We start from the raw sequence: 24674 nt of genomic DNA, 5'->3' as shown, positions 1-24674 counted from the left end.
CCTACTCCAGATAGTTTTACAGATGAGGAAACCAAGACAGACAGGGCTAAATTACTTGTTCAGGATCACAAAGTAAATATCAGAGTCCAGATTTGAACTCAAGCCTTTGTCACTCCAGGTCCCTCACTCTGTCTACTGCACCAGCTCATTACCCTATCCGACCTCTACCAATCTCTAAGATCCTTCAGTCCTCTTTATCTTTGTATCCATTGAACACAAAAGTGTCCAAATAATGGTTTGTTGAACGAATGGATGAGAGCAAACCTCACTCCCATAAATAAGTTATTAGAAACACTTATTTCTGAAACTCTGGGTTACTTATTACTAAAGTGTATCTTGCAAGACAGCCACTTTTATCATGGAAACTTAGTTCCCAATGCTTGCTTTAGAAAGTTGAATGAATTTTTAATCTAAGTTATTGCAAGTGAACTTGATAGATTCACATTGATCCAGATGGAGGTGGGGAAGGAAGGCTGGGTGCATGTGTGTGTGTGGGGGGGTGTGTGGGGGGAAGGGAAATGTTCATTTTTCATTAGCAGCAGCCCTGTCAGGTCTAGTCCAGTCACGGATTATGAGGAAGGCACTGAGGATATTTATATTAGTCTGAGCATTGGGTGACTATGATAAGATTAGAATGAAGTACATAGGGTTTGTTCAAAACAAAGTCAACAGCAGATATATTGGGAGTCTTACAACAGTTCTGCTGTGTATACCACATTCTACCATCTCTCTGACACTACAGGATGGATGTCTGATACAAGGAAAAGAGAAACAGTGGTAGATCTGAAGATACATACACACACATATATATTACTGTATATATACATGCAAATTCATATGAATGGTATACCTATGTTTCTATTTCTAATAAATGACATTGTTTACATCTACTTAGGCAGCTAGATGGTACAATGGTACAGACCACCCAGGGTATGGAGCCAGGAAGAACTGAATTAAAATGTGACCTCAGAAATTTGCTAGCTGTGTGACCCTGGGTCAGTCACTTAACTTTTGTGCCTCAGTTTCCTCATCTACAAAATGAGGATAATAATAGTACCTACCTCCCACAGTGGTGGTGAGGTTAAAATGAGATAGTTGTAAAGTGCTTTGCAAACGTTAATATGCTACATTAATAATAGTTACTGTTGTTATTATTTAGAACAAAATTAATTCTTCTAGACACCATTTTAATTCCAAAAAGTTTTGTCCTCTTAGTAAAAGTGTTAACTTTTGTTTAGTGTGGTAAAACTATTATAAAATCTCATCTCTTTTAAGATAATTCACACCTCTTCTTTTGCTTTGGGCTTCCCATTTTCCTCCAAATTAATGTCATTGACAAAATTACTTAAAAGATGTCACTTTTCACTTTTTATCTAAATAGACAAAGGTACAAATGATGAATGAAATAGTGAATGAAATTTGATATAGCTTTAAGAATATTTATGACATTGCCATAGGAAATTGATCCTAACCCCACTAAACGCAATTTATCATCATTAAAAAAGGCATTTTAACCTTACATTTCTATGGAATTTGTTGTTCAGAGAAAACACATAAAAATAACTATAATTCTTTTTTTAAAAAACTTGGTTACTTTATGGTGGGACACTGGTCAAAAAGACCAAGAACATTACATTAAATATATCTATACTTATATATAAACACAAACATGTATACATAGAAAACATACACATGTATATACACATACATATGTATGTCACTATGTCTAAATACATATGCATGCGCACATAAATTCATTGTACAGTAGTTGCATGTCAACATACATATGCATGTGTATGTAAACACAAAATACATATACACAAACCTATTTCTTTTATAAACAAGCACAAACATACACAATACACATAAAAATGTGTGCTCATATAAATATGCACACACAAACATGTGTGCACACAAGTGCAGAAGCACACATGCACACACCCACAATCATACATTGTTATATGAATGCATATGAACATGTGTGTATCTATACAAACAGATGTTACATGCTAGACATGTAAGTACAGTCAGTGTGTACTTATAAATATTTACATAATGTACATACACAGAACAAAACATGAACACACATCGGAACAAGTACCCATATGCATGCACATGAACATATATACATATATAAATATACATAAACACATATGTGCATAAACATACATGTACACATAAGCCTATACAAAATGCAAGCATGCATGTCTAAACAAAATTTACAGGTCCAAAACCATATATGCACACAAACACATACACATAAACATCTAAATACATATATACAAAACTACATCTATACACCTACATATCTCTACATATAAAGAATACACACACATATACATATATACAAACACATATGCCATGGGGATATATGTACAAATGCATAAAATAGAACTATAACCATATGAACATATAAGCCCAGATATACATATATGTAATCATATCTATAAACATATGTACATAAACACATGTGTTTGCATATACAGACACACAAACTATACAAATATAATAATAACAGCTAACATGTATATAATACTATGGGCCTGGCATTATACTAAGTGCTTTACAGTTATTATTTCATTTGATATTCACAACAACCCTGGGAAGTGGGTGCTATTATTATCCTCATTTTAAGATGAAGAAACTAGGTCTGAGAGATGTCAAATTAAGTTTTGCCCAGGGTCACACAGCTACATATACAAATGCACATGTGTGTATATCATACATATTAATATATGTATATATAAATACATGTCTACATATACACACATACATACATATACACATAAACACAGAAGCAAATGTATACAAGCATATATAGCTATATGCATGCATATGTGTGTGTGTGAGTATGTGTGTATACAACACAGGATTCATTTTTAACATCCCATTCAACCCTAATGGGGAACAATTTGGGTCCATATCCACATAGGAACTAGATGGGGTAAAAGCAGAAGTTCTGTCCCCTGTTTTAGACTCAGCACTCAATTTCCCTTCATTTTCTGTTGTTGCAGTTTTGGAAGCAATGCATAACAGACAGTATTCCCAAAGTACCTGGCTTTCAGAAAGGACTATGTGTGTTGGGGTGGGGGTGAGAGTAAGGACAGTTGATTGATGGAGTGCATATGCAGTGGGGGAGGGTCAGGAGCTGGACTAAACCGGACCAGCCCACAGTTGCAGCTTCAGCAGCCCTTACCCTAAAGAGATTCCTTCAGCCTTGAATGGTTCGGTCACGTGACTCCCACAGACCTATGGGGGGGGGGGTGGGTGAAATCAACAAGCTCCCTCTCTGTTTCCTTCCATCCAGGTAATGCGTGTGCATTAAAAAGGGGCAATCAGAGGCTTCCTCCTGAACTGGTATGGTAGTGGATATTCATGAAATGGAATTCTAAATCACATCATTCTCCTTAAAGGTGAATCCTTTAGTTAATCAAAGTCATTAGGCAGTCCCCACACCGCAAGTCTGTGACCAACATGCTGGTTGCTTAAGTGTTTGTTTTTAATAGTGTTCTTAAATTTTACCAATTAAAACTTTATTTCATGAGAATGTTCTTAATCTTCACTTCAGGACAATTAAAATCTATTGAATGCTTCAAAATATTTTCTCTCTGGATCAGTGTATTTATTTAATAAGTTTTATTGATGCTTTTGTTTCTGGAAGCAGCTAGGTGGTACAGTGGATAAAGCCCTGGGTCTGGAGTCAGGGAGACCTGAGTTCTAATTCAGATCCATTTACTTAATTTGTTGCTTGACCTTGGATAAATCATTTAACTTCTGTCTGCCTTAGTTTCTTCAATTGTAAGATTTTAATAGATAGCCCTCTTCCCTCTGGGTTTGTTGTGAATAATTGAAAAACCATTAGCACAGTGCCTGGCACAATGTAGATGCTAAAGAAAAACTTATTCCCTTCCTTTGTTTTTGCATCACAGAAATTTTTGGAGCTTGCCCTCCACCCTTGTAACAACAACAATAAAAAAGGGTTAAGGAAAAATAAGTGATGCAGTGACTCTTCCTGATCATGACTACAAGGCTGCCTGCCCTTCCTCCACTTAATAGTTTAAAGGAATGAATAAATCCAAATAAGACAAAAGCCCCATAGTGGAAAAGAGTGCTGAATTTGGAGTCGGAATCTGGGTTCATGTTCTGATTCTATCGTTTACCTAATACATGACACTGAGTATGTCAATTAATTTCTGTGAGCCTTAGTTTTCTTTTTTTTCCTTTTTTTTTTTTTTTTTGCTGGTATTAGTTTCCTTTAGTAGAAAGAGATGCTGGATTTGCCACCTGGTGGGTTGAGGACTTTGTTGTGTGAGTGAGGCCTGGGGCCCAACCTGGGCTCATGGTTGTCAATCTTGAGTTTAGACTCAGCTTCCTTGGCTCGTTTCTCCTTTCCTTTGTCACATTTCTCATCAGGTCCTTCTCTTGAAGATTGTGTATTCTCTGTAGCTTTGAGTTGCAATTTTGTGTCCTCACCTTCACATAAAACAATATGATCCTTGGGCTTGTTTGGGTGTGCTAAGGGTGCAGTGATGGTGACTGGAGACCCAAAGATGTCACTTGTCTTCCCACCAGGGGGATTCAAACGGTATCGAACCTTGCTCTTCAAAGATGCCACTTCCTTTGCCTCCTGGAGGATTTGACCTTTTGGGTGTATTCTGAGGCTCCTCCAATGACCCAAAGATATTCGATGCCATTCTATTTGGTCTACTGGAAGGAATCACTTCTTCTGGAGTTCCAAAGAGATTGCTTGAGTCTCCTCCAGGTGGTTTCATTACCCTGGAGCTTGGCTTGCCGCCCTCGTTCTCCCTCCCTTGGAACATGTAGGCAGCGATGGTGGTTGTGTCAGCCAAGGCGGCGGCGGCAGCAGCAGAGATCCTCTCGCACTGCAGACCGAGCCTTAGTTTTCTTAATTATAAAATGTAAGTAATAATAGCACCTATTTGTCGGGGTTTTTATGAGGGTTAAAAAATGAGATAATATTCATAAAGTGCTTTACAAACAAAAAAAAACAAACAAGAAAAAATAACCAAAAACAAAACCAAAGAAACTATGCAAATTTGAGCTATTATAGTAATCGTGAAATGAGGAGCTTGGACTAGATGAGGTCCAATGTCCCCTGTGGGTAGGATCCTCAGGGTATCTATTTCCTTGTTCTGAGGTTTGTTTCTTGAGATTTCTTACTTTGGGAAAGGCACATTTCTTCTGAATAGTCATATAGGATCATAGACAGAAAGCTGGAAGAAAGCTCTAAGATTTCAACCTCCTCATTTTACAGTTGAGGAAATTAGGGTGAAGTATCTTACCTAAGGTCTCACAAGTAGTAAGCATCAGAGGTGAGATTTAAACCCAAGGTTCTCTGACTGTGTTCTTCATCAAATCATGTCCCATCTAAATGGAGGGGGGTTGAAAAAATAAAGAAATGGTGGCCTTCAACAGGAATGGAAAGAAGCAAGATCTTGGAGTGTTATTGGATTCCCTTTCAACCAGATCAATTGTTCTTTACAATTTCTAGACTATGACTAGGTAGACTAGGTCTATTGTTTCAGAGAGTTTTTCATTTTCTGAAGGCTCATTAAAGCTTCCAGCTCTGGTTTGGGTTAGCAGCATTCCCTTCATCAGGAATATCCTGTGAATACAAATCCTGTACTTCACAGTAACCCCTCTCCTCCCACCCCTCACTTTCCTCTGCATCCCTCTCCTTGTGTATCAGTGACTAGGGAAGAGAGCAATGGAGGATGGAGAGGCCCTGCCCTCAGCCTGAATTGATCAGAACCCAAGGATTACTGCACCACTGACTGCTAATCAATAGATATTGAGTGCAAACTCTGGCTTTAAATTCAGTAAGGTTAATGAGTGTCTACACCAAACAATGGGCTGAAATACGATCTGCCCATTCAAGGACCAGCTGGGGGAGAATTGTTCACCCTGATAGCTGCAGAGGAAACTGGGAGGGAGAGGCTTCAGCTGAGTTTCCCTTATATCCCACCCTCTATTTGTCCAGTTGCATTCTTCATCTTCAGGGCATTAGTGAAAGCTCTGTGACCAACAAACAAAGCATCAGATATGATTCCATGTATCCGGACTCCCCAAAGTCTGAGTCTGGTATCTCTTAAGGACAGAAACTATGTGAAGCTACAATGGTTTCTTGAATGAAACCTTCAGCTCCCTCACCTTTGAGATGGGCTGTTGGGCTCAATGCACACAAGCTTAGAGAATGGAGAGAATGGATGATATTTCCTGGCAGGCAAAAATTATCCCAGTTTTGAAAAAGGAAATGCTTTGTTTGGAAAGTAAAAAGCTTATAGCATAGGCCAATCAATAGAAACAAAGCAAAAATTATAAAAAAGGATAAAAAGAGTATGGCTTTTGATACTGAAGGGGAAAAACATCGATAGATTTGGAGAAAGACTGTGTCAATTTGTCACATATATACGATAGGATGTGGTGTAGATAGAAACATAAAGTTCAATTTAATTCAATTCAACAAACATCAAATACCTACTACCATGCTCAAAGCAGGCATTTTGACTTCCCTGGGTAGAAAATGATGTTGAAGAATTAAACAGAAGGGGAATTCTCAATTCACAGCATTTGTCTATCTTGTAGGTAGCAGGAAAATGGTTCATTAGGGAATATTTCTCTTCGATTCTGTTGTTCACATTGACAAACTGAGAAGAGTTCACTAAGGACCTTTGATTTGAATTTTATTTATTTAGGGCATGATCAATCTATGCCCATTGCTCAAGTGTCTATTATGTGGCTAGGTCCAGTTAAAGCTGAATGACATGAATTTATAATGTACTTTGCATGGCTGTACAACTTCCTCATGGCCTATTCAACAGCAGCAGGTGTGGAAGAGGAGAATGGTGGGAGGTCTTCCAGTAAGGTGCCAGGGCTTCTGTACAAAGTATCACAAACAAACATCAACACAGACAAAGCAGACAAACAGAGTTCCAGGATACCACAAGTTTTCTCCTTCTTCACTCTGCCACCACAAGAGTCCTCTTCTCAGTTCTGCTGTCTCTAACCTGGGCCTCTCCTTATATATGGTCATTAGCTCCTCCTCTTCCTGTTGCAGGAGTTCATGAGTTGTAGGGTTCACACATTCTGTCTTACCAGACTTGATACAAGGCTCAAAAGAAACTTGAACTAAAAAAAGGTGTTAATTCAATAGCTGAAACAAGGTGTGAACTACTTCTGTGCTTGCCATTACAGATCTCAGTATCAGTATTGATGCTTCCTCAAATTCCCTAACCTTCTGATTCTTCTCTATCCTTAAATACTAGGTCCTATTCTTTCATTATACCTTAGTCACACATCCAGATGATTGCACCCTGAATCTCACCATAACATAAAAATAGTCAATTTCTTTCATCCAAAATTCTAACATTCCTTTCTGTCCCAAATCTCCTATTGTTCTTCTCCCCTTATTATTCATATGTCTTGAGCCTACTTTCTGCCACCATAGAGATTTCCAAGCTCTTTGCCTCTCAGTACTTTCTCATATATTTTTGCCATGACTTTACTTCCCTCCCTCTCTCAGCCTGATTCACTAGTTAGCAAATACAACTCTAAATTACCCTCTGTGCATAAATCACTTTTCCTCTTGTCTTATAGGCACTCACCCCTTATCAAACCACTGTCCTGAATTATTCCCACTCTGTCTTCTCAACTCCCATTTGCTGTCCTGCTGAATGGAGCTAGAAGAAGTCATACCATCTTGTGGACTGGATGTATTTATGCTATCCAACTTCAAATGGGCCCTCCGGCAACAAGTCACTTCTTTTATTATCTGATACCTTATTCACCACAAGAACTTTTTCAAATCTTCTCTCAAGTTTTATGCTGAAAACTTCCTTCCCTCATGTCTATTACTTCAACTACTACTTAACTGAGAAAGCTGAGTCCATTTAATGTGAGTTCTTGCTGAACCCCTTCTTTTCATCCCAAAACTCCTTGACATCATCTCTCACTCTCTTCCTTTCTTCTCCTTTCCTCAAATCTAAGCCTCCAACACTTACTAGCTGTGTGACCCTGAGCAAGTCACTTAAAGTCTGTTTGCCTCAGTTTCCTTGTCTGCAAAATGGAACTAATAATAGCACCTGCTTCCCATGGTCTTTGTGAGAATCAAATTATGATCATTTTGAAGGTTTTATCATGGTGCCTGGTACACAGTAAGCTCTATTTCAAAGTTAGCTGTCACATTGTCATCACTCTCACTCTCACCCTCATCCTTATCCTCATTATTGTTATTATTATTATATCACTTCATTACACCATAGACTTAGGTCAGAATTAGCACAAGTCCTGGGACTCCTGGTGCTAAAGACCAAAAGAACCTGTTTTTTTGTTTTCTTTTGAGGTAAATAATGCCTCAATGATCATTTGGAGTTCCCTATCTCTGTTCTTCATGAGAGCAAGAAGTAGCCTACAGACAGCCATTCAATGTTTAGAGAATGAAAAGAGGCCCCGAACATATTAAGTGGCCCCCTCGTGCCAGATTAATGGGAGCACTGGAGAAGAGTCACACAGGCCAAAGAGGCATTGGATGACAGTATTTGAAAATCGTCCATGAGGTCTCAGAGTCATTGAAGTATTTTGCAGTATCCTCTTTTTTGACAGTTGCCTATCTGACTGCCATGTCTAGGCTCCAACCATCCTGCCACCTTCCCTTTTTAAGGTATGAAGATACACACACACACACACACACAGATGTATATGTATGTATGGGTGGGCAGCTAGGTTGTGCAGTGGATTGAGGCTCAGAAGGTCCTAGGTGATGAGGAAGTTCCAGGGAAAAAGCCACTTAAGCAATGATAGGAAAGTCTACACAATCATATCGGGGTTGAGGGGAGGAGACAGGCATAAAGGATGGCCAGTAGAATGCACAGAGGGGAGATGGATTATGGAACAGGAAGATGGCCAATTTGGTTGTGCTATTGAGAGTAAAGAAGGGAGTAGTGTATAGTCAGACTAGCAATATTGGGATAAGGTTATGAAGATCTTTAAAAGTCAAAGAGAAGTTTATATTTAACCTTATAGGCAACAGGGAACAATGTGATCAAATTTGGGTTTAAGGAAAATCAATCTGATAGCTGCGTGCAGGATGAATTGGAGTGGAGAGAGCCTTCAGTCATGGATGTCCATTAGGAGGCTATTGGAGTAGTTAAGTAAAGAGGTGACGAGGACCTAAAATAATGTGGTGGCTATGTCAGGAGAGAGAAGGGTGTAAGATGTTGAAGGGTTAGCAACGATAAGAAGCACCAACCAATAGTTGACTGATTGGATATATAGGAAAGGAGACTGAAGAGGCACCAACAATTGCAAGACTACTGGAAGAACAATGCCTTTAACAAAAATAGGGGGTTTTAGTAGAAAGGCAGGTGGGAATGGGGAGACACTATGTTGATTCAAAGAAACAGTAAAACATTCAAAATCTCCTCTGCATCCCTAATCCATCCTCAAGTCATGATTGGTCTCAGAATGAACTTACAAGAGTGACCCACTACTGCTAGGTGTAGCCCTAATGTTAGAACCCTATTTGGGTTTAATTTAAGGACAAGTCAAATGCTGAAATAATTGAACAGCTACCAAAAGTAGTTTTAATTTGTCCTAACAGAGTAGGTTAGTTTTTGAAGAAGTGAAGGAACTAGACACCAAATTGCCAATATTTTCTAGATTTTGGAGAAAGCTAGGGAGTACCAGAAATAAACTTCTACTTCTGCTTCATTGACTACACTAAAGCCCTTGATTCTATATATCACAACAAAATATGGCAAGTCCTCAAAGAGATGGGAGTGTCAAATCATCTTGTCTCCTGAGGAACCTGTATGTGGATCAAGAAGCACCAGTTAGAACTGAACATGTTATAGCTGATTGGTTTAAGATTGGGAGAGGACAATATACAAAGCTGTATGTTTCAGGTTATTTATTTAAATTATGTGCAGAATATGTCATGCAAAATGCCTGGACAAATAAAAATCTGGAATTAAGATTTCTGGGTGGGATAGCAACAATTTCACATATTCAGATGGTGCCACTCTAATGGCAGAAAGTAAAGAAGAATGAAGAAGCCTCTTGATCAGGGTGAAACAGGGAAGCGTAAGCTGGCTTGAAGTTTAACATAAAAAAAAAAGATCTTGGCAACTGGTCCCATCACTTCCAGGCAAATAGAGGATGAAAAAAATGAAAGTAGAATAAGATTTTATATTTTTGGGCTCAAAGATCACTGCAGACAATGACTGGCGTCATGAAACTAAAAGATGCTTGCTTCTTGGAAGGAATGCTATGCAAATCTGTACAGCATGCTAAAAAACAGAAACATCACCTTGCCAACAAAGGTCCATATAGTCAAAGCTATAGTTTTTCCAGTATGGCTGTGAGAGTTGGATTATAAAGAAAATTAAGATCTACAGAATGGATGCTTTCAAATTGTGATGCTGGAGAAGACTTTTGAGAGTTGCTTGAATGAAAAGGAGGTCATATCAGTAAATACTTAAAGGAATTAATTCAGGCTATTCACTGGAAGGTCAAATACTGAAGCTCAAGCTTAAATACTTTGGCCACATAATGAGAAGACAGAACTCATTGGAAAAGACCCTGATGTTGGGAAAGATTAAAGACAAAAGGAAAGGGGGATGGCAGAAGATGTGAAGAGTACCTAGTGTCATGGAAGCGATGAATGTGAGCTTGGACAGACTTTAAGAGATGGTGGAGGATAAAATGGCCTGGAATGCTATGGTCCATGGGGTCTGAAAGAATAAGGCATAACTGACTGAACAACAAAAAAACGACATAGCAAGCATACACAACAGTGATCAGTGGTGCTCAGCTTCCATAGACATGGGCTCTCTCATCTCTATATGTAAACTCATGTGGTGACCAACATGTTCTTCATACCAATCCTCAAGTCAGAAGGGTCCTAACTCCATGGGGTGGAACTTTATATGCCCTTAAGGGACCAGGAAATGGTAGACAGGGTGTGAATCAGGTTTCAAGGTTAACTTTTTCAACTTTTCAGAAGTATATATCCCTGTTGCATCTCTGTATGAGGAGTGGAGAAAGAAACCTGGTAAATATTGTTATATCATACCTGCCAAGGAACACTAGTTGAAAAAGAGAAGACATAGAAGAGAAGGGAAGGGATGAGACCACGGCACAAGTTGGAGCAGCTAGCGGTGGTGGCGGCGACAGCAGCAGTAGGAGCAGCAGCGACAACCACAGCAGCTGGAGGACCCACGATGGATGAGATGGCAGCGGCGGAGAGCGGGGCCCGGAGCCGACCCTGACTCCCTCGTCTCTCCCGGCCTGGGAGGCAGAGCGCCGGAGCCCAGGCCCCCCTCTCAGCCATGAACCTGGCCAGTCAGAGCCGGGAGGCCGGCTCCAGCCAGCTGCTCTTCACCAACTTTAACGAGGACAACACCTCCTTAGCTGTTGGTAGTAAATCTGGTTACAAATTCTTCTCCCTTTCCTCTGTGGATAAGCTGGAACAGATTTATGAATGTACTGATACCAAAGATGTATGTATTGTGGAAAGATTACTTTCAAGTAGCCTGGTGGCTATTGTTAGCCTCAAAGCTCCACGAAAGCTAAAAGTCTGCCACTTTAATAAGGGGACTGGAATATGCAATTATAGCTATTCCAATACCATATTGGCAGTCAAATTGAATAGGCAGAGGTTGATAGTGTGCCTAGAAGAATATCTATACATACACAATATTCGAGATATGAAGGTACTGCATACAATTAGGGAAACTCCCCCTAACCCTGCAGGTTTGTGTGCACTGTCACTAAATAATGATAATTGTTATCTGGCTTATCCTGGGAGTGCAACTATTGGGGAAGTACAAGTCTTTGACACCATTAATTTGAGGGCTGCCAATATAATGCCAGCTCATGATAGTCCCCTAGCAGCCTTGGCTTTTGATGCAAGTGGTACCAAACTTGCCACTGCTTCTGAGAAGGGAACTGTGATTAGAGTATTTTCCATCCCAGAAGGACAAAAAATCTTTTGAGTTCCTGAGAGGAGAAAGAGGTGTGTAAGCATCTGTTCTTTGGCCTTCAGCATGGATGGAATGTTCCTCTCTGCATCCAGTAACACTGAAACAGTGCACATCTTCAAACTTGACACTGAAAGAGAAACCTCAGGAGGAACCCACTACCTGGACTGGTTACTTTGGGAAAGTGCTTATGGCCTCTACCAGCTATTTGCCCTCTCAAGTAACAGAAATGTTTAACCAGGGTAGAGCATTTGCTACTGTTCGACTACCATTCTGTGGTCAGAAAAATATCTGTTCACTTGCCACAATTCAGAAGATTCCCCGATAATTAGTGGGAGCTTCTGATGGATGCTTATATATGCATAACCTGGATCCTCAGGAAGGAGGGGAGTGCACGCTGATGAAATAGCACAAGTTGGATGGCAGCATGGAGCCGGTCAATGAGATCTTAGAATCTGCATCCCATGACCATCCATTAGTGGCTCAGACCTATGGTGCTGCTGTGTCAAGAGGTAATTATGTACCCTTCTCGTCTACAAGACATGCATGCACAGAGGAACTGGGTGCAGTGGGTGGTGCTTGTCTGGAAGATGAAATCAATGCACTACGATTAGATGAAGACAGTGAGCATCCTCCCATGATTCTTCGGACTGACTGAACTTTAACCTGTGAACTCTAACCCCTTCAAGCAGAGAACACTGGCTTGATATTTCTTTGAGGACTATGTGTTAAGCTGCTATGAACTTTGACGTGATTTGGGGAAACAGGATGGCAGAGACATTAAGTTGTAGCTGTAGACTAATTCTATACTATTGAGAACATATATTGTTTTCACTTCTATGGCTTTTAATCTTATCTATTTTAGCTTTCTTGCTTGTGTTTTTTTCCCCATTTATTTGCCAAAATCAGCTGTTTGGTGAACCCATAGAACCTCCTCACTTTGCATGCATTCATGGGCCAAGCTATCATAGGACAAAGAGAAGCCACTTTATAACAAACTAAAGTTTGTATTTCTTTTTATACTTGTATATAATAGTAAGTATATATAAAGAAAGTGTGAAAACATGAAAAAAAGAGAATATATATAAGGCGATATGATCCCTGTCTCCTAATTATTTCAAAGATTTCTTTGGAGAAAAAAAAAGATTATGCTTCTTCTGTATGGCACCAGAAGGTCAATGAATGAAATTAGATTTCTAAGTACCTTTTCCATTCTTAAGTCCTATTAGCCCATAAGTAATACAGAGGAAAATTATGTTTGAAATGATAAAAAAACTCTGAATAATTAGAGCAGTCCAAATGTGGAAAAGTGGTGAGTTTCTCAGCACTGGAAGTGTTAAAGTAGAGGGTGAATTCCCAGTTGTTAGGGATATGGAGGAAAAGATTCCTACCTAAGAATTGGACTAGATGAGCCCTGAGGTCCCATGAAACTCAGATTTTGATAGTCTGTCACTGTGAAGTGGGTGGATTCTCATCCTTTAACAGAACTAAAAATCATAATGGCCATTGGTAATTTATTAATGGTGACTTCTAGCAAAGCAAAGAGGGAAACCAGGATCATTGAGTTTGAGGTACAAAGTTGGGTCTCATTGGTACAAGGGCTTTCTAGGACAATTCAGAAAGAGTTTCATGAAGTACATTTAAAACCCTTTGAGAGGTGTGAAATTTGTCCTAATTCCTAAAAAAAAAGAGAATGAACAGTGACCTCCACGGTTTTTTTTTTTTTCCTATTCTAGCTTTCCTGTTTGTTTATCAATTTTAGGATATTTCTTCTTACGGCATTTGTTTTGTTTGTGTTATTTTTTTAAGTGATATACATATATTTCTTTCAAAGAGAAGATCTATGGTGTGTTTCAGTCATTACTTCAGGTCCTGCTTGTTATATATTTGCATGTTACAAAGGCCCAACACTTGTGAATGGTTAGTGGAGATCAGTCTGATGACATTTTGGTTACTGGTGACAGTAACTACATGAAGCTTAATCAATTCCTCAAGTGAGTCTGCACTAGTCAGAGAGGCAGAGTAGGAGTCTGGAGGCCCAGGCCTTAAATCAGCCTCTCACTGTCATTCATTAGATAACCCTGGACAAGTCATTCCCTACTATGAGCTTGAGTTTCCTTGTGTAGAAACTGTGAATTCATGTAATAGATAGATCAATGGAATTGCAGTCAGGAAAACCTGCTTTTGAATCCTGCCTCAGATACTTTCTAGCTGTGTATTCTCAGATAACTCACTTGATTAATCAATGAGCTTGGGTTTTAAAAGCACATACTATATTCTGAGAATTAAAGATACAATTACAGGGAATGAAACAATCCCTACTGACAATGAGCTTACATTCTAAACTTCTCTAAGCCTCAGTTTCCTCATCTGTAAAACGAAGGTGTTAGACTTGACAACCTCTAAGTTTCCTTCCTTTCTATGATCTCCATGTATTTTTCCTGCTCTGTCAGTGACTGGGAGTTTCAAAGAACCGTTCCTTCCTGGACAGTGGTATGGCTGGGACCAGGGGGCTGAAACCACCAGGGGGAGGTGTCTGACTTTGCCTGAGAGAGGTGGAAAGCTGATCCCTTGACCTACCATTGAGATTTGAAGACAAAGCACACCCACCTGGCTGGCAGCCCTGGTTAACATTCTCACATCCCTCCACCCCTCTTCCCCCAGCTGCTGACAAACTCACTTAATGAAATAACTCTGCAGGCCAACATGGCTGCAAAACATTTCTCGAAATATAAACCATTTCATCTCCTTTTGCCTTGATCATGGTGACATCTGACACTCAGCTGAAGCAGGCATGGCAGGGCGGGTTTGTGGATATGTCTTTTTTAATGCCTTTTAAGCTGTCATGTAGTACTTATCTGTGGCAAATACCTGGACCTAGGCAAAGAAAACATTCAGTTGAGTCAAAAGTGCAGAATTACTCATCAGTCCAGGCAAACAAAACCTCTATTTGGCCCCTGTAGAGTTGGTTGGTAGGCAGATTTCTCAGAGCCCCAGAAATGAAAAATGGTGGGTCTGAGCAGGGCCTTGATCCTTATCAGGTTGAGTTTATCTCAGCTTCACGTTTACTCTTCATTACCTCTGAGCAAAAGACAAAATTGGCTTGGAAAGGATAACCAAGCCCATCATGTGTTGTGTGCTTAATTGCTAACACCATTCATTAATCAAATGTTGGAAACCCAGTCTTGGAAGTGCCACTGGGGAGCTAGCCGGTTTAGGCCTACCTAGTTTAGTATGCTAATGACAACTGATTTTCCTAATATGCCAGTCAAAAGCTACTTTCTCTAATCTGTCCTAAGCTTTTGTGACAATCAGAGCAGTGACAGCTGTGGAATGAGAACTGCTGCATCCCACTCTGAGGGGCTTCGGGACTCTGTTTAATATCTCAGGGGGAGATGGGCCACCTGGAAGTTGGGAGCCTGAGATTGCAGGATCATAGACACTCTCACAGGAAGGCTCACAACAGCAATCTATACACTGGAAAGGGGCAGGGAAGAGGACAGGGAGAGGAGATCACCAAGTCTCTGAAGCAAAGACCACAATGGTTTGGGGCTTCAGGATGATGTTGGAGAAATGGCAGTTTTAAACAGTCATTATATGTGACTCCAGAATGATGATTTCCTCTCAGAAGAGATGTGACTTGGGCTTGAGCTAAGTCTTTTTTCCTATCTAAATTCTGAAAATTTGAGGGAATGGACATCTTCATAGACTTCTTATCTTAGAGGGGGAAATCTGGAAAGATTGTGATTAAGATGTGAAAACAGATGGGAAGCAGTTTTTAAGGCACGCCTCTAGCACGTATTTGTTGTTATTATTCAGTCATTTTAGTCATGTCTGACTCTTTGTAATCCCTTTTGGAGTTTTCTTGGCAAAGATACTGGAGAAGTTTGTCATTTCCCTCTCTAGCTCATTTTACAGATGAGGAAACTGAGGCAAAGTGTTAAGTGACTTGCCTGGGGTCACACAGCTAGTAAGTGCCTGAGGCCATATTTAAACCCAGATCTTTTTGATTCCAGGCCTATAGCTATATACACTGTGCCCTGGCTGTTCAGTTGGTTATTTTTTATCAACTTTGATTTTTTTTTAAGATGGAAGGATCTCATCTTTGTTGTCTTTTAACTCAGTTATTTGCAAATATATTCCTTTCTTAGTGAATGTTCCCTTGTAGTAAAGAAAAAACATCAAGCAAAACAAACTGACAGAACCAGTGTGTCTGATAGAAAACACTGTCTGACAATGTACGCAACATTCTGTTCCTGTAGTCCCTCACTTTTCTTTGGAGAGAAGGAAAGTGTTTTTCAACATCTGTTCCTTAAAATCAAATTTGAATTTGCAATTAATCTAAGCTGGTGTAATGGTAATGGGAATTTGAAGATCTTCCCTGCCCCTTAATATAAGCTTAAGGGAATTTGAAGACCTTTCCTGCTTTGAAGATGTACCTTTCCCCCTAATAGGCTGAATGTAGTCACATGGAACTTATGGTGGGAAGAGTTTGATGAAGGGTGGAGCAGAGCCCACAGGAAGCTGGGAGTCAGAGCAGCAAGAGACTGGAGGTAGGAAAGGACACATCCAAGGGAGACAGCTAGTGAATAAATATATGTTTGTGGAAAGGCTAAAGGAAGCTACAACTCTCTGTGCTGTCATGGCTTATTAATTTTTTTGCTACTATGATGGAATCAGCTGACTGGTTTTGGGATTTGGTTTTCTGGTGTCTGAATAAATGTTTTGCTTCTGTCTTATATAGGGAGAGTCTGTTATATTTTGTAATTGAACACTATGCAGGCATATTTATAGTGACCATTGGTACTGTGAATATTGCATTGGCACTACAGTAGGCTTCCCCTAAGGATTGTTTAAATGACTCCTCCTCTATCTATTATGCTGAGCTTCTTCCCAAATGCTAACATTTGTTATTCAAATTCATTTTATAAAACCTTATAGCCTTATTATGATGAATGACTATTGAATATAAGTCATAAATTATAATTTATTAATTTCATATATCATATATGTCATATTAAAAAAATAATGAACAGAGAGCTAGGTTTGAAGTCAGAAAGATTTGAATTCAATTTCTGACTCAGCTATTTTCTAAATGTGTGATTCTACATGTCATTTAAGCCTCAATTTCTTCAGCTATAAAATGAGGGTAATAATAGTATCTATTTCATAGGGTTGTTGTGAAGAACAAATTTGATAACATATGCAAAGTACTTTGTAAGCCATGCAAGTCTATATTAGTGCTGCTTTATTGTAATCATTATTACTATTATCGACATGTGTGAGAAATAATGTGACATATTGGTTTGGGGGCTGACCTTGGAACCAGAAAAACCTGGGCTCAACTTGCTTCTGAACATACACAAGTTATGTGAACCTGGACAATTTCCTTAATTTCTCAATGCCCCTAGGAATCTCTTTAAGACTAAAAGTTTCAGATGAATTGCCAGGCTTCAGCAGTAAAATGTGTCTCTATACCAGGACAACTTTGCACTGATGAATGAAATCATAGTTCTGCCCACCCATCCGAAGGTCAAAAAAACAAAAGAGCCCTGATGTATATAATTCTCCTAGTTCTGCTTATTTTTCTCCTACTTTGCAGTGTATTTAATAATCATTTTTCAGAGTTTTATAGAAAGGGCATATACTTATTTAAGGTATTTTTTTGGTTGTTGTTATTGCATACGTACATGGAATGGGACTTTCCTGTACAAAGGGCATTATGAAAGTAATGACTAGACATATGAGAGTTTGTTTATGTTAGGATCCATGGTAAATCATCTGTGAAATTTCAGATAATCCCTTTCTCATACTAGAATGATCATCATTAAGAATAATTGCACTGGAGAAATCTTAGGATTATGGGATTTAGAGCTGCAAAGGATCTTTGAGGTCATTTAATTTAAACTTTTCATTTTACAGGTGAGGAAACTGAGGTCTAGAAAGTCAAGAATTTGCCCAAGATCAGGCATGAACTTTGGTTTTCCTATAATCAACCATTTTCTAATATGTGTGTGTGTGTGTGTGTGTGTGTGTAAAAACACATACACGTGTAGTAGATATACAATACAGATCTGTACATATAATAAGTATATAGAAATGTCTTAGATATGATATAAAGTTATATTGTTTAGTTATGTCTGACTTTTCATCACCTTGTTTGGGGTTTTCTCGGCAAAGATACAGAAGCAGTTTGCCATTTCCTTCTCCGTCTCATTTTATAGATGAGAAAACTGAGGCAAACAGGTATAAGTGTCTTACCCAAAGTTAAGTCACACAGTTAGTAAGTGTCTGAGAGCATATTTGAACTCAGGTGTTCCTGACTCCAGGCCCAGTGCTCTATCCACTATGCCACCTATACAAATAGATGGCTTTCAGTAAAACAAGCAAATAAAATATTTCTAGTTCTGCTTTGATCAATACAGTAGATTTTCCTTTACCTTAGTCTTAGGGGAAGGATGAAGAATATCTAATCAATTAATCAATCAACAAAGCATTTATTAAGTACCTTTGACATTCCAGACACTGTGCTAGGCACTGGGAATACAAAAACAAAAAGAAAGCTGTCCCTGAACTAAAAAATATTGCATTCTATAGTGGGAGTTGATAGAGAGATAGACTGATATATATGTGTGTACACATGTATACACATGTGTGTATACATGTGTATGTATATATGCACACATATGTATCATATACCTGCATACATATAAGTCTAAACAAAATATATACAAAATGAATGCTAACTAACCCGTTCACTAGGTACCAGCCCTCCAATTGATTTAATCTTGCCTTTTCTTCTCTATGATATTTCTTTGTTCACTGATGCAATAGCTCAGAAAATAATGGTTCTTGTAGCTGACTGCTTTAATTTTCCCACTCACAGTCCAGCCCCTGAAGGATAAAGGATAAGTACTAGCCAAGAGCTGTAAATAGTGATGAATCAGCAATTGAATATTTCAATAATTTACACCAAGCCTGTGATTTCATTGGTTCCCTATACCCATGCGGATCATTACCTGGTTTGCAGCTTATAGACTTTGTTGTCTAGAAGCCTTGCAAGGGTAAGCAATTTTCCCAGGGTCACTTAGCCAGTATTTGTCATAGGTAGGACTTGAACCCATGTCTTTCTGACCCTGGGACCATCCCTCTATCTTATCCACACTATCTTTTTCTTGGTATTTCAAGTCTGTAATAACAACTAAAGAAAAGTATAAAGCCCTCAGACTATGGCATCCATGATGATAATTCACTGAAATATCTATTAAATTTATCAGGGAGAAACTCATGGAAGGGGAGGAGGCATTTGGGAATGCTCCTGGGGCTTCCCTGCTCATTTCTGAATGGGCCCCCTTTCCTTGGGATTTCAGGATCTGAGAAGTCTAGAGGCTAGACCTGAGGAGAGTTTAAAAAAAATAAATTCTTGTCATTTTCTGTGGGTGTAACCAGCCTTGGACATGGATGATAGCAATATAGTTGGAGACAAAGTAAAGAAAGCAGGTAAATGTTATTGGAAACCAGACAAAATTGCCTTGAAAGCAAAGCTTGAGAGAAGCCAGCAGAGTGCAAGAGAATGTTGGGCCAGAAAGAAGCTGAGATATCAATATCTGGAAGAATTGGTGTCTAGTCAGGAGAGAGCCATCTGTGGTCTCAGAGAACTGGAAATGTACAAGCAATGGTGCATGGCAATGGATCAAAGAAAACTCCCTGGAAAATAAAAGCTCTTCTAACTGGAGAGGAGCAGAACAAATTTCAGCAGAACTCAAGCAGACATACCAAGGCTGTAAAAACAGAAGCTAATAATAATTCCTGGTGAAGATCATTTCCACTTAGACTCCTGAATCAATTACTGAATTGAACATTCAGAATCACGTGAAGAATGGACAAGATTGGTCTGTGAAGTTTAATTTGCTACCTACGGTTCACTGGTCATTTATTTTAACCTGCAATTGTTGACTAAAATCTGTGATCATATGTGTTGAAGGACCTTGCTTTAACCTCCAACAACAGGAAAATTCAGAATCTTCAGTACTCTTTCATTTGATGTTGATAGCTGCAGTAAATTTGCACATGACGTGATGCTTAGAAAAACCCCATGTGGCACGGAGGACAATAAGTTAAAAGACAGTGGTTTTGCACCTTAGCTCCATATTGGTTAATTATGTTCTTTTCATTTCATTCTGTGTGTTGGTGTTAGTTCATTGCCTTTGTTTTTTGTATAGTCTTATTCAGAAAAACTAATGCTAAATTATAAGTTTTCAGCCTTTAAAATGGACCTGAACACCTTTTATCAAATTTATTTGAATGTTTTGTAACATATATATGCATATATATGTGTAATATGTATGTCTGTGATATATATGTGTGTAATATAATTATATATGTGTATAGGTATATATGTGTGTATACATACATATATGTATGTATATGTATTATGTGTATGTATTTTTTTTTCCTTGCAGGAACCACAGATCTGTTTTGTGCATCATTCCAGCATAAATTGTGCATATTTGTTTAACAATTATATGGAATTCTATTTCTGTAACCCATGATGATCTTTCTGTTATACTGCACCCATATCGACAATCCATATCAAAAGTATTTGGAAAAGCATGTCTTGGAAACCTTTGTAGCTATCCCAACTGTATTTATAAACTATTGAAATTCCCCCATCTATATTAGCATGTAAATTAATCTAATTTTAAAATTACTTCTCAGGTATTCGAATGCAATGAACATTTTGTTATTTCTAAATGTGTATATATGTGTGTGTATTATATATATATAATACATGCACTCACACAGATATATATATATATATATATATATATATATATATATATATATATACAGACAAGTGTATATAAAGAGAGATACTAAAACACTTTTTGCTTTGTATACTCAATAGCTTAGGAGACTGTTCTAGAAAAAAAATAGGTTAAAATTAGCTGCTGGTCCTTCAAGATCTTTTTCCTGCCTCACGATTTATTATAAAGTGACCTACAGATTGCTTATAGCTTTAATGGCTGCTATAGTAACCAAAATGCCAAGCTTCTTGCCTGATGGGAAACCAAAAGAGATTAGGCCTGATTGGTGCTCCATCTAAGAAATGCACAATAGAAGGGTGATATTTCTGTTCTTACTTGTTCAAGCCAGAGATGCCTCCCTGAGAGAAACCTATATTTTGTGTGTCCAAGGAAAATCCAGGATAGATGAGTACTTTAGTCCTGTCCAAGTCACAACTTTATTTCCTGAGCCTCACACTAGATTCAAACGTAGGTGTTATGGCTGTACACATCAACTCCATAGATGTGTGAAGCTAGGGAGAGTGGAACGATTTTCCTACTGACCTCTGCCATTCATATCCAAGCCCACATTTACATGAAGGTTTGTTTTCCCCAAAGAGGGTTTGATACAGTATGAGGAATTAGGCTTTTGACAAAGTATAAAAATCTTTGAAAAATACACTTGTTTAAAACAAATACAAATAAGTAAGTCTGTTCTTGCTTTTGTGATGAGGTCTTTTATCATTGTTTCTTTCTTAGATAATTAAATCAGAAGTTGTGATCTTTTACTACTAAACCACACTTATATGTAATTGGTCTCCCATTCCCTATTCATTGACTTTTTCACCAAATACCTGGTATGAAATGTTATTTTAGGGAAGATACATCTTCCCCATGAAGATTATGTGGACTGTTTTTGGGAGCACACAAGTGAATGTATATCCTTCTTGGACTATAAAATATATCATCAGCTAACCTGGGAGCCTAACAATCCGTTGTTCTTTTGAGTTCAAAGTCAGGTGTGCCCGATTGATGTTATGTGACTACCATTAGTAGACTGCTAGCTCAGCCCTCAGTCCCATTTCAGTTATAGTATAACATTTGTGAAAGTTCTCACATTGCTCATATGGTTGGACAGCAAAAAGCAGAGAGAAAACCTAAGATGATGAGACAGTCCCCAGTTCTGAAATATTGCATGCTATGACATACTTTGGATGAATAGCTATATTGACACTTTTCTTTCCTATTTAAGAAAGATCTGGGGAAAAATGTATTTTTCTAGGCATTGGATTCTCAATTAATTTTCTATAAAACTTTTGTGCTTTAAATTAGTAGAGTATAATATTAAATGAGTTCTAAAAAATGAAGTTTAGAATTGAGTCTAGCTGTTTAAAATATATCTTTCCATGGTACTTTATGTATAATCGCTGTTTCATTGTAGCCAACTTATATCATTGTTCACCATCTCACTGACAGTATTTACCAGTGCTGTCTTCTAGCAATTGATCATCTTTCAATTATAATAGACCTGATTTGGCTTATTATAAGGGATACTATCTGGAATTTTAATTGAAATAAAGGCAAAATGTTGTAAATAACATAATTGATAAATTTCACAAAAAAAATCAGTTAGACATACATATATATTGCTTAAAAAGATATATAACTTTTAAACCATGTGGTAATTCTGGGACATCAAATGATGGTACATTTATATTTTCTGTTAAAAATTTAAAAAGGTCTCAAAAATTTTATCTAGCTATGTCACTCCCTTTCTCTTTGTTTCTTCTTCCATTTTTTTCCATTCTTCTAGGTCTGTTCTCCTTCTGCCTGGTTCTCCTTTGCATGGAGAACTCTTTCCCATCCCATATCTCCCCTTCCTTCTCTTTATCTATTTCTATGTATCTTTCTTCATTTTTACTCCTCATCCTTCCTCTTTTGCTCCCACATCTTTAATTGACAACAGTATGAAATTGATTTTGGGGGGTATTTATCATAGTATTTTAGGTATAGAAAATAATTTAGAGGTTATCTAGTTCAACCACATCATTTGACAAATGAGGGAAATAATGGTCAGAGAAATTAAACAATTTTACCATGGTCACACAGTTAATTAGTGAGCCATTTGCATTTGGACCCAGATCTCTTGATTCTCTTCTCATTGCATCAAATTGTCTTCCTTTTTTCTTCTGAAAAATTTTTTTTCAGTGTCATAATGTAAAAAAAAAAAGGAGTTAAGCATTCAATACTTTTAATTATTTTATGTGACAGTGAAAAGAGCATTGGACTTGGGTTTCAGTCTGCAGCAGCTTTTCTTAATTCTGTGTGAAAAAAAGTAATGTATATACTTTAAATTTAATTGAATGTGCCCTTTAACAGATCCCCCCCTCGCCCACAGGTGTGTGGTCCTTGGTAGAAAAACAAAACAAAACAAAACAACTTGTCAGGCTCCTCTGTGTCAGAAGGTACTTCTAATTTCTACTTTGTAAATTGTGTTTCCTTTTGCTGCTGAAAGGACATGGTACACTTAATCTGTGTATTATCTTAAGCTGTGTTATAATAGGGGGTTAACTGTAGACAGAGGAGTGATTTAATCACTCTGGAGAAAAATTGATTTGCTGGAGAGCTTTATCCTCCTTAAAGATCCATAATAACTCATGTTTATTTAGTGTTTTCAAGGTTAATCAAGGGGCGGCTGGGTGACAGAATGAGTACAGCACCGGCCCTGGAGTCAGGAGGACCTTGGGCAAGTCACTTAACCCCAATTGCCCTCCAAAAAGCAAAAAAAAAAAAAGGTTAATCAAGCATTTTCCTCCAACTGACCTGTGAGGTAGGTAGTGCAAATATCATCATTCCCATTTTATAGCAGAAGCAACTGACGTTCAGAGAGAGGAGCTGACTTGCCCAGGATTACACAGTTTTGTAAGCTTGGGTCCTAAAGACTTAAATCCCTGTGGTGACACAGAAGACAAGAATCAGAGAAAGGTTCTGAAACCTTGGCCCTCTTACTCCAGCTCCTCTGCTTTTTCCAAATTGAACAAGATGGTCCAAACTGTGAAAAGGGCTATTCAAGCAGGTTCAAGGGAAAAGGAAAGGAATAAACATTTATTAAGCACCTACTATGTGCCTGACACTGTGCCAAGTGCTTCATAAATATTATCTCATTTGATCCTCACAACAACCTGTAAAGTAAATATTGTTATTGTATCCATAATTGAGGCAAAGGGAGTTAAGTGATTTGCCCAGGATCACACAGTTAGTGTCTGAAGTTAGATTTGAACTCAGGTCTTTCTGACTCCAGGCCAAGTACCTTAGAGTACTTGGGTTGGGTCTAACCCCCTCCTTCTGCTGTTAAGAAAGCTGGGCCAAGAGAAGCTAACTGACTTCCCTAAGCTTAAAGAAATAGTGTGTAACAGAGATGGAATCTGAACCCAGGCCCATCTAAATCTAGATGTGATGCATCTCCCACTCCTTCTAACAGCAAAAACCAACTAAGGAAAGTGTACCTTCTCCCTTTCTTCTAAGAGAAACTTCTTATCCCAAATAAGCTGAATAATTTTCAATTATTTTCTCTTGTGAGATATTTAGCAGTAAACATCCAGGGACCATACCTAAAATTTTATTGAATATACATTTTTTGGAAAGCTCATTTTCCTTATTGAAATGGATTTTAGACAAAATGTCACTTTGAAAAGTCAGTTTCAATTATGGATCCATCATCAGGTTAAAATGTTCATCCCAGGGTGCCTTTTCAGGCAAACTAAGATAAATACACTCAAGAAGTGTGAGGAGCTCAAGGAAAAGTCAAACCAGAGATGGGAGAAGTCTCCAAATTGCATCTGTGAAATGAATTTCCAGTGGGGATTCATGAGCCCAACTATCAACAACA

The 24674-nt window shown here is 38.3% G+C and overlaps 3 pseudogenes; 2 read left to right on the top strand and 1 right to left on the bottom strand.

The window, feature by feature from the left end:
• Window positions 1–4221: 4221 nt before the first annotated feature.
• Window positions 4222–4886, bottom strand: LOC138143515 (jupiter microtubule associated homolog 2 pseudogene; annotated as a pseudogene).
• Window positions 4887–11270: 6384 nt separating this feature from the next.
• On the top strand, window positions 11271–13053 carry LOC138143514 (WD repeat domain phosphoinositide-interacting protein 2 pseudogene; annotated as a pseudogene).
• Window positions 13054–19456: 6403 nt separating this feature from the next.
• Window positions 19457–19815, top strand: LOC138143513 (cAMP-responsive element-binding protein-like 2 pseudogene; annotated as a pseudogene).
• Window positions 19816–24674: the final 4859 nt, after the last annotated feature.

The sequence above is a fragment of the Petaurus breviceps genome, unplaced genomic scaffold, assembly GCF_028583685.1.
Source record: "Petaurus breviceps papuanus isolate PSGF00001 unplaced genomic scaffold, PetGlider_PUasm1.0 90644, whole genome shotgun sequence".
NCBI lineage: Eukaryota > Metazoa > Chordata > Mammalia > Diprotodontia > Petauridae > Petaurus > Petaurus breviceps.
Note: the sequence above shows the minus strand (reverse complement) of the source record. Positions and strands in the feature narration are given on the sequence as shown.